Below are 15,550 nucleotides of genomic sequence, written 5' to 3'. Positions count from 1 at the left end.
ATTTTATGGATTGAATATGATTATTGTCAAAGGTCATGTGATTTGTGGCACCAGAATCAATTATCCATTCACTATGACTAACAGAGGTATGAAGAGCCTTACCCACATTCCCAGAAGTAGCAATGAAAGAGGAAGCTTTCTCAGCTTTCTCGGGATTACTGGTGGAAGCATGACTAGGCTCGACCACAGCAACGGAAGCATGATGGTTTGTCTTTGAATTTCGTTTGCGAGGTGCCTTGGCAAAATCCCACCATTCTGGATATCCAATCAATTCATAGCACCGTGACTTAGTGTGTCCAGTTCCACCACAATGAGTACACATACGTTCTGGTCGTGCAGCTCCTATTTCGTAGCTGCAATTTTGTGATCCAACCGGCTGATTATGATCATGATTCAGTGGACCAGATGTTGGTTTCGGGTTTGTTTGCAGTTGTTGATACTTGACTCGGCGAGCAACCATAGCAGATGGCTCTGAGTGTTCAGGTTCGCCATTCAGTGCAGCTCGGCGAACGGAATCACGACGAACATACGCATAAGTTTCTTCAAGATCTAGTACAGGATCCCTCCTGAGAATCTCACCTCGAATTTGTTCAAATTCTGCATCTAGTCCATTCAGAAAAATATGCACCCGCAGTCTCTCAACTGATTTTTTATAGGCAATAACATCATCGGGATCTTTCATGACAATTTTATCACGATGATCTAGCTCTTGAAAAATTTCTATCAGATCACCATAATAGGTGGAAAGAGGACGACCAACCTGTTTGGTAGAGAATGCTCGATGATTCAGTGCAAAGAGTTGCGATTCATCTGCCCTGTCGTAGAATGCTTTGGCAAGAGCAGTCCAGATTTCACGTGCAGTAGGCAATCTAAGATAGCGTTTCATAATCTTCGGTGACATAGAGGTCAGTAACCATCCTTTGACCTTTTGATTCTCAGCGTACCACTTCGAATAGGAAGTATCAGTAACCGTCGGAGATGTTTTACTCGTAAGATATTCAAGCTTCTCACGCCCTGCAATCTGCATTTCCATGATTTGAGACCAGACATCATAATTGGTTTCGGTAAGGATGACATTAGTTGTGAAACTGGGGTTTTCTAATTGAACATGGATAACCGGTACAGAGGATAATTCGGGTTTGTCATTAGTCATGGTTCGAGAGATACGTGAGAATTCAGGCTGTGATGATATAGAACAAATAATAATACCCGCTCTGATACCAAGTCAAAAATATAGAGTTTGTGAAGAGAATACGTTTATAATGTTTTCCTATTACTGGCTGGGCATAAATAGTCCTATAGTTTAGGACTGATTGACTAACTGTAAGGAAACTACAGCTGTCAAGATATAATCACATATTTACAGGGATTCTAGTAATTCTAGTCTATCTGTACAGCTAGCAGTAGAGACAAATTAGGGGCTAGAATATTGGAGAACCAACTTGGAGATAATTACTCCTGATTGTCAACAATTTCCATTTCATTCCAGTATCAGTCACAAACCAAACGTATCGCGGAGTATGGCTATTCTGATAATAATTCCAATCCATTCCAAATTCGATTCCAATTTTAATTTCAGTCACCAACCAAAATCATCCTTAATTGCTTGTTGGAGTTAAAAGAGAATGTGACGAAGGCCATGCAACACTCGAAGCATGCTTAGTTTGTACTTACAGACGCATAGACTCGGTCTATTTTGTTTCAGCTATTAGAGGTACTGATTGAAGAATTTGTGGGGCAGAATTCTCAATTTAGTAAGCACCAAACCAGCATTCAACTGTTGCTTCCTTGAGGGGTGGCAGAATGGGGTCAACAGATAGGTGCCTGGCAATTATCCAATCTACCTAAAAAATATGAATAGTTTAGTGGCTACTTGCTCCCTAGAAAGCTAAAGTGCTAATAATCTATCTATGCTATATATCATGATTAAACATCACGATTTTGCTGATGTCGATCGCATCTTGTCCTAGGGGAACATTCTATCTATTATACTAGGTTTTCTCCCCATTGGAAGGCTGGCGCTTCAAATCCTAATGCATCTTGGTTGAAGGATCTTGGTTGAAGTTGGAAGGAATGAAGGCCGAGAAAGAGAGAGAATGAGATAGAGTCCGAGAAAAAATAGAGTTGTGTTTCAAGATGAGATGATCCGTTTACAATGCTCTGTTTAAATAAAATGGGAGCTGATCTAACTAGAATAACTAATTATAGTTTTAACTAACTGAAAATAGTTAATCCAACTGTTAATCTATAACTAATCTCCTTATCTATTGTAACTGTTTAACTAATCAAACTGTTAACAGCTCATACTAATGGAACTAACAGTAACTTTTGTTTGTACCAGAGTTACTGTTTGTGTATACTAGAGCTTGCTGTTTTAATAGGTCTTCTTCGTACCAAGTGGATTATGGTCTTGACACGCTTTGGCACTAAAAGCGACCTAGATTTCTTCGTAACTGAAACACCGTCTTCTTTGCCACCGAATTTTAAGAGGGACGTAAGTTAGGCCAGCTTGGAAATCTTACGGTACCAAACTAGCTTTGAGAGTCGTTTTTAAAATCATAAGGCCAACGCTCCAAACAAGAATCTTAAGATCAATCTTTGTGGACCCGCCTCCTTTCAATGCCTAATGCCATTTTAATGAAGCACGATGCTATGCCAATAAAGTTCTTGTTCGGTGTAATGTAAAAAATTATCAATTGTAATGATGGAAGCTTGGATTGTCCCTACTTTACTCCTCTCAAAATAATTGGCACCATGGTATTATTTAGGTTCTTTGATCCTATATAAGCACCCAAGATCAATTCAGGCATTCTCAACAGGTTAAAAATTCAAATTTATTCAAATCTAATCACAAGTACCACGATCGACCTGTGGTCAGCCCTAATAAATACACGCTGCAGTATTCCTTAGTCCACTAAACTATGGGCCAGATTCGCTTTAATATCATTTGTCACAACACAAGACTTCACTTAAAAAACCTAGTCGAAAGGTATTATTTAAGTTTTTTAATCATATATAAATACCCAAAATTTATCCATCAAATAACCGATATGAGACTAAACACACGTCTGCATGGGTCCTCACATGTCTTCTTAGAGCTCATTTCCCATCCAATGCAATAGGAAAGGAATTATACAAAGCACCTTTAATAGATCAGTGAATATGATAGTGAAGCATAGTATTTCTATCATATTGCATGATCTACAATTTTTACGGGTGTCTTCTTGAATTTTGATTTTACAGTTTAAAAGCGCGAAGTAATCGGATATGAAGTGGTAGTGAGTTACAGGTAATATATATCTAACTTACATAAAATTTAAAATTTCTGAAGTGCAGCACTGAAAAATAGTTATCTAACATGAAACATGGATCGGCAAAGTAAAATAGAAATAAAACAGCCATCCAAAGCCCATTCTTCCTTCACCTCTGCCTTGACTCCTTCAAGGCCTCAATCATCCAGCTGATCGCCATGGTTGCTCTCCTACGAATATAACGGAGAGCCAGCATCAAAGCTGACACCCCGATGACAGCCATGACAGCGGCCAAGCCGAAGCCAGCGGAGGATTATTGGGCTAAGGGAGTGAAGCCCATATACTGAGTAATGGGCCTCCGATGGCGATGCCGGAGAGCATGGCCTAGATGATGGTGGTGCCACCGGGTCTGTGCTCGGCGCCGCCCGGTATATACTGCTTCTCCGCTTTCTTTATTTGGTCCCGTTGAGTTCTTACTTTTTCGTATCTAAAATTCGGTTCATCCGATTACTATATGATGAACCCAACTTGGAATATGTACCATAAATAATAAATTGATGATAAAAATATCTGTAAGCTAAAGAGGAACCCTTCTAGTAGTATCGGCCATTTCCCACTTTTCTCCATAATAATCAATCAGGTGGTCATGCTAGAGACAAAAACAACCAATACATTATGAGGATCGTATCTTTCTAGATAGGATAAGAGAATTCCTACTATTCTCTTTCTTTCTCTCAATTGAAGAAATAATTGTAATACAAAGCATCGAGTATAAATATGAGTAATAAATTCCAGTATAGAGTGGTATGGTTCAATTTAACATTTTGTTCATTTGGATTTGATTGTGACATAGCTCTACAATTGAAATTAGGTTTACTGTTGGATGAACTGCAATGCTGATATTGATCCTAAGAAAAAAATGGTAGGCATCATTAATTTGTGAACAACCAACCATCGTACTATAAAAATTGGATAGGTTTGATCTATGATCATTGGTGGGCCACCCAAATGGAGCAAACATAAGGGCAAATATGGTGATAGGTGGCTTGGTACGGTGGGAGTGCTTGAGCCTTCTTAAGAGATTTCTTAAAAATGAGAACAGACAAATAATTCAAATATTTACAATTTTGAAACTACATAGAATTAGAAAATTAAAAGACATTTTTAGTAATTTTAGTTTGGCTCATAATAATTTGCATTTTACATGCAAATACTTTTTGGTAGATAATAGATCAACTAGAAGGTTTTGACGGGAATAAAAATGAATAATTATAAAATATCATTCAAAGAAGAGATGTAAATGAGCATGTCTATCAAAATTATTAAAATTTTTGAACAATGGCTGACTTAGAATTTACTTTAAACAGAGTCAAACCAATCCCGAAGAAACCCATTCTCATCTATGTTCATTGGATGGACAATTGCACTTATTCATTATCCAAATCCTATCCTCCAAGGTAGGTGTGGCAAACTAAACAAACACCTCAAACTCTGATCGGACTTGACCTAGGGTGAACTCAATTTAGGCTTCATTCGAAATTAAGTGAACCAAGTTTGAACCAATTCAAGCTCTAAAACAATTTGAAGCCAAGCCAACGAAAAAGATGCTCGACTCGATAAGGTTATATTTCCTGTAGAGTAGCATTGTCAATAGCATTTTCGGTCTCTTTTTTTTTTCTCTAAATTTCTACTTTGTAGTTAAGATTTTAATTAGCATGTTTTAATATTTGAATCCATTAAATATTAATTTAACTTAACCAAGCTTGCAATCAAGCTTGAACCAAACTTGAAATCAAAGTGTAATTCAAGCTTGAACCTTCAAACTTGAATTAATTTATGGCTTGATTAAGGATTTACAAGCTGTTTGTTTAGATTTGTGTTCGACTCATTTTGAAATTTGGTTTAAATTAAACTCGAAATAGTAATAAACAAACTAAGCTTGAATGAAAATTTCAAGCTCTAAATTAAGAAGAGATTGACTAAACCAAGGCTTGATCAAACTCGGCACATTTACACCCCAACTTTTAAAATCTAGCTTATTTAGTTGCAAAATTTCTCAATTACTATAAGTTTGGAAGATAGAAGATTGAGAATTTGAGAGAGAGTTATTGTGGCCTCATCGCTAGAAGACCTTATCCCCCTTAAAAAAAAAAAAAGGAGAAAAGTTACACTCTCTATGGACATATATTATATGCGCCTAATTGTTAGCATATCAAATTATAAAATTTTTCTATACTGATCTGGAGTTGTAAATTGTGATCACGTACTAACACTAAAAGCTTGCATGAGTATTTTGGACTACGATCTGGCATTCAGCATCTCGCCATGCATCACGTCAGTCTTGACCTTCCACAACCAGCTGATCCATCCATCCGATTTACCGAATATCCAAATTACCGGATTGTAGATCGGTCCGATCATAGGGTCAAAGATCGTGGAGAGCTGTCCACTTTCGTCTACCGATCAGAGGACCGATCAGAGGGTCAATATAGACCCGGGGGGGAGGGGGGGTCGGGTCGAGAGAGAACTCGGCTTTCGCTTGGAGCCCTAGCTGCTCTCCTCTTCCTCTCTCTCTCTATCTCCAAGATGAAGCTCGTCAGGTACGCGTGCTCTCTCTCTCTCTCTCTCTCTCTCTCTCTCTCTCTCTATCTCTCTCTCTCTCACTCTCTCGTTCTTTTTCTGGTCTTGATTGATATGTGGACGTCTTTAGGTTTTTGATGAAGCTGAACAACGAGACCGTCGCGATCGAGCTCAAGAACGGCACCGTCGTTCATGGCACCATCACAGGTTCCTCTCTCTCTCTCGCTCTCTCGCTGTCCATCTCTTTGTGTAGGGTTTTGATGAGATCCATCCACCACATGGGTTTTAATTTTTTTCATTTTAGGGTTTGAGGTCTGCGTGTGATTTTTATGTCGATTAATTCCAACTCAAGATTTGATGGGAGTGAGTCGGCACTGTTTGGCAGAGGACGCATCTTTGATTTTTTTCAATTATTCATGCGATCTCTGATTTTGTTACTTCTATTCTTCCTTCTGGTTGGTTCAATATCGGTAGTTAATATCAGTTTGTTTTTACTGCTTACGTGGTTAAGATAAGGTGGTCATTGTTTTTAATCAGAGGACGCAAGCGGTTCTATTTTGGGGTACTGGGTATGGGAACTCGGAGCAAAAGGAGGCTTTAGGAAACGATCGAGTTTGATCAGTGATGTAGGCTGCGAAGGGTCATGGCGTTCCTAGGCTGTTGGTTATTCATTTCAATAATGTGGGCCTTCTTGTTGAGGTAAAGGATGAGCAGAAGCATAAATCACCATTCATTAAGAAAATGGAAGACAATTACGGACCAGCAGGTCAAGGAAGATATAAGGCTGTGGGCTTAAGATGGGTCTTTCTAAATGCTAGATGTTGTGGGATTAATGACCCCAGGATTTAAGATTATAATGATTGATTCAAAAACTAGGGCGAGAACTTTCATAGAGGTAATTAACTTATGAGAAAAGGAGTAGGTAGTTCAATTGAAGAGATGCCGAGCTCTTGCATCAGCGGTGAGTGTTGTTTCGTGGTCCTATCTCTGATCACATTCCAACCCTTATAAAATATGAAGTAGATGACTTAAGAATGATATTCATGTCTGCATATATGTGGTTAAGGAACACTAAATAGGGAAGCAAGATTACTGACTCACAGGAGAGGGATCAGGTGCATGCGTGCAGCACTTTTGGGTTAGCTATATGAAAAGAATGCCTAAATTCCTTGAAGTAAGGAAGGTAGAAATTTTTGGGAAGGTGGATGTTAGGCTGGCTTAAATGTAAGTGATTAATCATACTCAAATAAAATTTGAAGACTAGCATTAAAAAAAAAAAGATGACTTCGGAGTTGTGCAAAGAGTATGGATGATTTGGTGAAGAGGGAAAAAGATATAGTAATGTTCCATAACATGACAAGCGGACGCAAAAAGATTGGGATAAAAACTATTTATGGATGTATTTAAAGAGCTGTTTATCAAAGAGTACATAAAAAGGTGGTATTCAGATTATAGGGCAACACTAGTAATGGTGGTTTTTTTTTTTTTCCATGATTGCCTTGTTTTCTTTCATAATAGACACTTTCGGTGCTACTTACGAAGAAGTATTCAAATGTCATGGTATTTAAGCGAAATATTGAAAAAAAAAAGAAATTTTAAGGATTTGCTTTGATTTCTTTCATAATAGCCACTCTTGGTGGTACTTCCCAGGAAGTTTATGAGTGTCCTGGTGTCTAGCAAAGTATAGTTTTCTTGTTATTTTCAATTATAAATATTGATGTGTTCTTAGGATGCCATTAGTATTTCTCTGGTTTTTTTACATTATATTTTGTCCATGATTGCCTTGTTTTCTTTCATAATAGCCACTTTTGGTGCTGCTTCCGAAGAAGTATTCAAATGTCATGGTATTTAAGCGAAATATTGAAAGAAGAAAAAGAAATTAGAAGAATTTGCTTTGATTTCTTTCATAATAGCCACTCTTGGTGGTACTTCCCAGGAAGTTTATGAGTGTCCTGGTGTTTAACAAAGCATAGTTTTCTTGTTATTTTCAATTGTAAATTTTGATGTGTTCTTAGGATGCCATTAGTATTTCTCTGGTTTTTTTACATTATATTTTTTGTTGATAGGTCTTAGTGCCACTTCCGTTACTTCATTTTAGTAATTCCCAAGGAAAAGTAGGATTTTTCCTGTCAGTATTTAGGATTGTAGAAACATTATTTTGGTTAGTTGAGCGCATAAAATCGTTAGCAAGGCCTTCAGTGAGAACAGTTGGGAGTCTCAAGAAAATTTGTCTTGGGAATTGAAGTGTTTAATTCAAGGGTGATGCATATAATAACTTGCTTAAAGGTTACGACTTGTGGGTTATGAGTGAATTAACATGTCATGAAATTGGGACCCAAATTTATTAGCTCAATTTGTTTTTATTAAGTTTGATTAAAGTTGAATATAAAAAATTTAATTTGAGCAAAGAATTTTGATATGAAAACTAGGTTACTTGTTCTCATCAATGATGGATATTATCAATTTTAACAAAGTCTTTAAACTAAGAAATACAGTCTCTTCTCCTCTTTATCTTCGTAATGGAGAAGTTAGTTGATCTTAATAAGATATTTTCAATGTGCTAACAACAGCCTCTTGTCCTGTTAAATAGCTTTGAAAGTTAGTGAATTTTGGCGCATCATTAAATATTTGCAGTGGTTGGGAGCTTAAAGGTTAGCGTGGAAAAAGTGTTGGGTGCATATTGGTAAAGAATATGTGAAGAATAGGTTGGGAGCCTATGCGATGGATTTTACAATAGAATAGGTTCTCTCAAGTACCTAGGTCTAAAGATTGGAATGATTGGAATGCTTAACAGGTCATAATTGAGATCTCTAGTTGGACCTTTCAATATGCAACTAAGAAAATGGAATAGCAAGTTCTTGGCATTGGGAGGTGAGATTAATCCTGATATGATGCTATCTAACCTTTTACGTTTTTTTTTTCTTTTTTGTTCAAAAGCATTTACCAGTTTTTTAGTAGAGTTGACCGTGAGGTGAGAAGACTTGGAGAGGCATCCATCTTGTTGTTTGGCACATGACATGCATGGGAATGAAAATGAATACATTAGATTATAGGCTTATAGCTTGAAGGTCATGATTAGGTCCCTTTGGGTAGGTGGGTTCGATGCTTAGCCGACGAGAATTGTTTGTATAAAAGCTAAATTTAATAAGAGTATGATGTGGAAGGGTGAAAACCTACCAAATTTCTGAGAGGCTTCTGGAAGGATGTTATCAGAGGGGTTGTATAGCTTTAAAGTAATTTGTAGTTTAAGCTAGGAAAGGCATGGAATTTCAGTTTTAGACTAATGGGACGAGGGTAGCCGGTTGCCAAAAACTATTATTAGAGTTTTATTACTGAATCTTGCTCTATTCCCTCACGATTTGAATGGTGGAGATATCTTCAAGTGTAGACAATTGAGCCTCTGGTTGTTATAATCTTTTTAAAAAATAAAAATCTTGTGAGTCTTGAGGATACTCAGAAGATCAAGTTATAGAGACTATTTAGTTATATGGATTTGAAGATTGAGCGAGAATATTTCAGTAAGATATTAGAAGGAAGGACTGCAATCTATGTTGTCAATTTGTTTTGTCACACAATTTTGTGTGTGCCTCACAATATCTTCAGTACACGGTTTGAGGTAGTGGGTTGTAATCCACTTATTAAGTAGCTTGAGGGGCAACTTGATGCTGCATGATCTAATGCTGAGCTGAATTTGGAGGAGTTGCAAGCAAAGCCCAATCACAATTGTTGGTTGAATAAGGAAAGCAAATTTCACTTTCCAATGCTGTTGTGCTTTTCTGCTGATAACAGCTCCAGCAAGTCCTGGTTCATCTAATCTGATGAATGGATGGCTGTTGACTGAGAAGACAAGGTATTCATAAGAAGGCAAGTAAGTGTTTCTTGAACTAGGAACAAGGATTATTCCAATTACTGGAATGGTGAAAAGTCAAAGTTATCTATCAGTTTTGCAGGTTCAAAGAAATCAAGAATAAAATCTGCTAGTGGCAAATGGAATTACTGATCATCAGTGGTAGTGTGGTACACTTCCTAGAGGTGGAATGTGTACTAGGAACTTTGTTAATATTATGTTTGATGGCCTATTGGATGGTCCATCTTATATTTATGACCTGCAACATGCTGTTTAACTTGAAGTTGCGTGCAAGCCTTTTATTCGTGTTGCCATATGAGCTTGATATTGCGTCATGAGCTTCAAAGGCAAGTGGAGGGCTGAGAAGGCTTCTGTTAGAGGGTGCCTTTGAGTCCATGCCTGGTGACAGCATTATTGATCCTCAAAGATAGTGGTAGAAGGTGTATGACATTAGTTGTAGGCTATTAACAAGTATGCTGCTCGATAGGGGATATAGAAGTCACTACAATCAGATTTGATTTAGCTAATGGCTGTAAGACTGTCTAATGCAGGGATCATATTGTTGGCTTTTGATGCCCTTGGCATGTCAAACATCTCAGATACTTCTGCATATTTGATGAACTCATGAACATGTCGATCCCTTCTATGGGGATTATCCTTTGTTGTCTATGCTGTTTCTCCTGTAGTCACTAACATCTGCTGCATCTTTAAGAGGTTTGCTAGAGTTGAAAAGAATACTAGTTGTAAGTGCATTTGAAGCTGGACCATGTTATGATAGATCTGTTGGTATTTTGGTGCTATATTATGAAAAGCCTGAATGCATTAGGAAAATGAAAATGGGAGTGATTTAAGAGTGCTCTAAGCTTGTGCTAGAGATCTTTGTAGTTTTCATAGGGGCATTATTTCATCTAACAGAATTTTCTGCTCTAGTAATCCAAATATAAAATTCGGCGTGGCATTGACAGGTGACAAAAGTTGAATAGGGAGCACATGTATGGTTGTATCTTAAAACAAGAATTTTGATTAGTTTTGAGGCCTAATTAGGAGCCTGTGGCAGCATGGCAGATGCTTTTACTTGAAGCAAAGTCTGTTGAATACTGTGCTAAATTCTAGTGTAGGTTTCAATATTTCCAGGAATTGTATTGGTTAATTCTTGGTGGTTAAAGTTGTGTTAGTTGAAAGCCTGTAGGCTTTGTGTCACATTTTCACAAGGAATATCAGATGCTGGTTATTTTCTAGTATGCATCTTAATGAACTTTTTAGGTTGCATGGTGAAATTCTAAATTTTACCAGATCGCTCATGTATATTCATAGTCTTGGAAGGGTGTTTGTTGTATTATTCCAGTTTTATCAACAAGTATTATATAGTCATAGGACATGGGCAAAAGCTGTGCAAGTTGTGGACAAGCTTGGTCTGAGAAAAAGCATAAGCATTAAGGTCATGTGTGACCAATTGAAATACTTGCTTCTATTTAAAGTTTTTGAGCAAACTGTAATCACAAGGGTTAACCTTTGTGGCAGTTATTCTGTTGACTGTTACGAGGTGCTTATTAGATTCGAAGAAGAATTCGCTAATTAAAGTAATTTGGACAAGAAAATAAAATGAAATTATGTTCAATGGAAACTGTTATTTTGTGTACCTTCTTGTTTGGTAGTCAAAAAAGTTAAAAGCAAAGGATAGCCAATACCAGAAACAGATTGGTGCCTTCTTGCTAGAGTCACCGGCAACTGTTAATTTGCTTAGTTCTTTGATTGACTACTCACTAGAAGTCTCAGTTTATTTCTTTGATTGCCTTTATCAATTGCACTTTGCATGATGGTTTAGAATTCGAAACGTGATAGCGATGCATGGCCCTCATTGTTACAGGAGTGGATATTAGTATGAATACACATCTGAAGACGGTGAAGCTTACATTGAAAGGAAAAATCCAGTTACCCTTGATCACCTAAGCGTCAGAGGTAACAACATTCGTTACTACATCCTCCCTGACAGCTTAAACCTGGAGACTTTACTGGTTGAGGAAACACCTAGGGTCAAGCCCAAAAAGCCGGCTGCCGGTATCTTTTCAATTCCACCAATCTCCATCTCCAAATGGTGATGTTTTCTTTGATGAGTGGATCATCATATAGGCTATCTTACTGATATTGTTGGTTACAAAACAGGGAGACCTTTGGGTCGGGGTCGGGGTCGGGGCCGTGGGCGTGGACGAGGTCGTGGCCGTGGCCGTTAGCTCTGTCACCCTTCTATCAATTTTTGCAGCATCTGCTTCTGTACAAGTAGCCTGCTTACAAGGAGAATATTTGATTACTCTCCAAGCACTAGGCAAGCAGGATTGTTTGTTTGCCAAAAGTTATCTTTACAAGACTTCATGGCGTTGGCTGTCGCCTTTCGCTATTACCTTGTTTTAAGTGGAAAAGGTTCTCATGTGGGAAAAAAGATGGTATCATTACGTTGGGACTCAGTTAAGTCAAGTCTTACCGCTGCTTCCCTTTTCTGTGTATTTTGTGAGTTGATGGCGGCATATATTGCTGATCATAGGGATCTATTCTGTAGAGTAGACAAGTGTGAGAGATATTTTTTCCAAAATTGTTAGACATTTTATCTTCAGATGCATTTATTCTAGATTGATTTAATGATTTGGGGTTTACTACAAATAAACAAATGAAGGATAGACTTGTAGCTTAATTCTTTCGCTTGCATGTATGATCATGAGCGAATATGTAGAGTCCTCAATTACCACACAAATCAGAGAGGATCCTAGTACGTATTGAACAAAAGCATGCTTACATCGTTAATTTTATTCCGTTCTAGTAACCATTTGGTTTTCTCAATCTTAATTATCTAGGTTGTTGCTTTCAAATGGATCCGCCCCGTAAGGCAGCTAAGCTGCGGCCAGCTCAATTGAGTCTCGACTTCGAACGTGGAAATTCAGGTGGCCCAGCCACATTCCAGATCCACCCTTGCAATGGTTCCCAAGTAGAAGCAAGGGGCGACTGACGTCCTTGAGACCTTCAGCTGGAGCCAGGACTACGGCGCCGAGATCTGCGAGGCAAAGGCCTGGAGCCCTTCGGGGCGCACCGGCGAATCCACCATGATTGCCTCATGGCAACTTCCTTGACTACGATGTCTACTATCTCGAGCTCAACATGAAGCTCTGCCGCTTGATCATGAACTCAGACCTGCAAGTCCATCATTGTGATCGAGGACATCGACTGATCCCTCCATCGCTCGGGTGACCGAGTGAAGGGCGGTGAGAGCTCCACTGGATCGATGGTCGGAATGCGGTAGGGAGGTCGATAAGTTGGATCTGGCCTTGATTAGGTGGAGGATGGACATGCACATGAGATGCGAAGAGGAAGGTGTAGGTGGAGGCGGAAGCAAGGGAGACTGCAGGGGCAATGCAATAATAAGTTTAAGCCATAGCCCCTTTTTCCCTTTATGTTATTTTAGGAAGAGGCAACCGTACATGTTTGTGTTTCGCTTCATAAGCACTTTGAGAGTATCTGTTGTTAGTTTAATATAATTGATCTTTTCGGTCTGATTTAAGTGGCACGGTGGGTGGTTTGTGACAAGGTGTTTGTCTGTTTGATCTTCTGTTATTGATATAAACAGGTTTTTAGGGGTTCATGTTTTTCCTCTCAGTGCATGCATGATTAGTACAAACAATTAATACAACATATTTCAATAATTTAAATATTGAAGATATGATGGGGCTCACAAAAATCCTATTATCAGGTCATTTGTGAACTTGAAACTAGAATGAATTATTTGCAAACTATCCATCAAACACATGAATTGCATTTATCCAACATTAAGCATTTTGCACATGGTTCAAAATTTTTATTTCATGAATAGTCTAATCTCTAATTTAGATGGGGCTAATTTAATGTTCATTGGAGGATCTACAAAGAGCTTTTTTAATAAGACTTAGGTGCAAAGGCCCTTTTGTATAGTCCACTAACAAATTGAAGATTGTTGTGGGGATAATTGTATTTCTTATTTCTCATGTTCTTTTCGCCTAGCGAATGCAGGATGATGTCGCAGGCACTATAAGAAGATATAGATAGCACTTATAGACTGAAATATAGTTTATGAACTCAGGAAGAAAGTTTTGTTGTTAATTTTTTATTTTACACATATTCGAATTCCTCCAGAATATGAGTGACCTAAGAATGCCAAACGGCCACTACATAAATATAAAAGTTAAAATACCCTACTTTTGATCCCTGCGTAGTTAGATTATCTTGTGTTTAGCATTTTTAAATGGCTAACTTTCTGATCTATCTTAAAAAGTTTGGCGCAAACAATTTGCTTCGCTGATACTCATGAATGGATGCGATCGTTTCAAATAACTATCACTTATTCAGTAACCACACCCTCAATTTGACAATGCATTATTTATTATTAATTTTTAAAATAACTATTCAAGCTAAATAAAATGTATTAGGTTAAAATAAAATAATTGAGTAGAGTGGAGATGGATGATCATTCTACTCTTTGTGTATAATAATAAAAAAATGTTATAAGTTCAATAATATGCTACTTTGGAACTTGGAGTGTTTTTTTTTTTTGTTTGTTAAAGCGGGCAGATTATACCCGGCGAGTACAGATGCACCCAAAAATCAAAAACAAATACTTATGAGTGCAGAGGCAACTCTCCATTCAGCCATAGAGTACTATCGGAGTGACTGGCTACATAAGTAGCCACCCAGTCTGCAGCCCCGTTAGCTTCATGGAAAACATGCTTGGCTTGGAAGGTCCCTCCATCCTTCACCATTGCCCAGATATCTCGGAGCAAGGGGTGGACGCAACCATTACCCCTAGGGCTCCTCCGGTTCCAACTGATGACTGTGGTCGAGTCCCTTTCCGGGACAATGAAACTGGCCCGTAATACACACCGGGTGTGACGAAGGCCCGCCCACGGGCCCTTAGCTATCCTTTATGGTGCTTTTTTTTAACACCAAGAGTGCTTTATAATTTTGGATAGTCATCGCGTTATCCATTTCGGAGACGGATAGGGGTGCAAATAAGTTAGATCGGGTCATGAGTAATCCCGACTCAATTCGATTTCTTGTCCGGATCTTAATTTTGAACCTAGACCTAACTCCATAGAAGATCGGGTCAGGTCGAGTCACTGCACATTTTTGACCCAATGGGTTATTCGAGTTGGGTCGGGTCGTGAGTGACCTGACCCAACCCAATTCTTTGTCTGGGTCCTAATTTTGAACCTAGACCGAACCCAATAGAAGATCGGATCAGGTCGATCCACTGCAACAATTTTTGACCAAACGGGTTATTCAGGTCGGGTCGGGTCCATGTATAATCCGGATCCAACCCAAAAAATTCGAGTTTGGTTCAGGTTCGAATTGGGTTCGCTCAGGTCATCCCATCCATGACTTCAAATTTGTTTGCACCCCGTGGGCCTAAACAATTTTAGAGATTCGGTTGGGTTGGGGCATAAGATTGAAACCCAAAGTATCTAAATTTCAAATGGGTTGAGTCGGGTCGGATCGGGTCTGAATTCAGTAAATCCAGATCCGATCCAAAAATGGAATGTGCCCATTTTAGAATCCAAGCCGGCTCATGGGTCGTCTAAAAAGAGTTGGGTCGGATCGGGTCACGAGTCAAGCTAACCCATTTACAGCCTTAGAGACGGCAATTACATTCAACATACAATGCAAGGCATGTACCAACAAACATGCGTCGTATTTAGTTTTGAGATAACTACAGCCATCTATCTTCAACATGGGATGATGATGGTGAGGTGTCGAGGGCTATACGATTTTTGTATACGAACAACGTATCACGGAGAATCTAGTTTCTTTACAAAACCATTCCACTAAAGTACCGATCTCCGAAAAGAAATATCAT

The 15,550-nt window shown here is 38.5% G+C and overlaps 1 pseudogene; it reads left to right on the top strand.

Moving 5' to 3' along the window:
* Positions 1-5,756: 5,756 nt before the first annotated feature.
* LOC120108610 lies at positions 5,757-12,364 on the top strand (annotated as a pseudogene).
* Positions 12,365-15,550: the final 3,186 nt, after the last annotated feature.

The sequence above is a fragment of the Phoenix dactylifera genome, unplaced genomic scaffold (assembly GCF_009389715.1).
Source record: "Phoenix dactylifera cultivar Barhee BC4 unplaced genomic scaffold, palm_55x_up_171113_PBpolish2nd_filt_p 001430F, whole genome shotgun sequence".
Lineage (NCBI taxonomy): Eukaryota > Viridiplantae > Streptophyta > Magnoliopsida > Arecales > Arecaceae > Phoenix > Phoenix dactylifera.
Note: the sequence above shows the minus strand (reverse complement) of the source record. Positions and strands in the feature narration are given on the sequence as shown.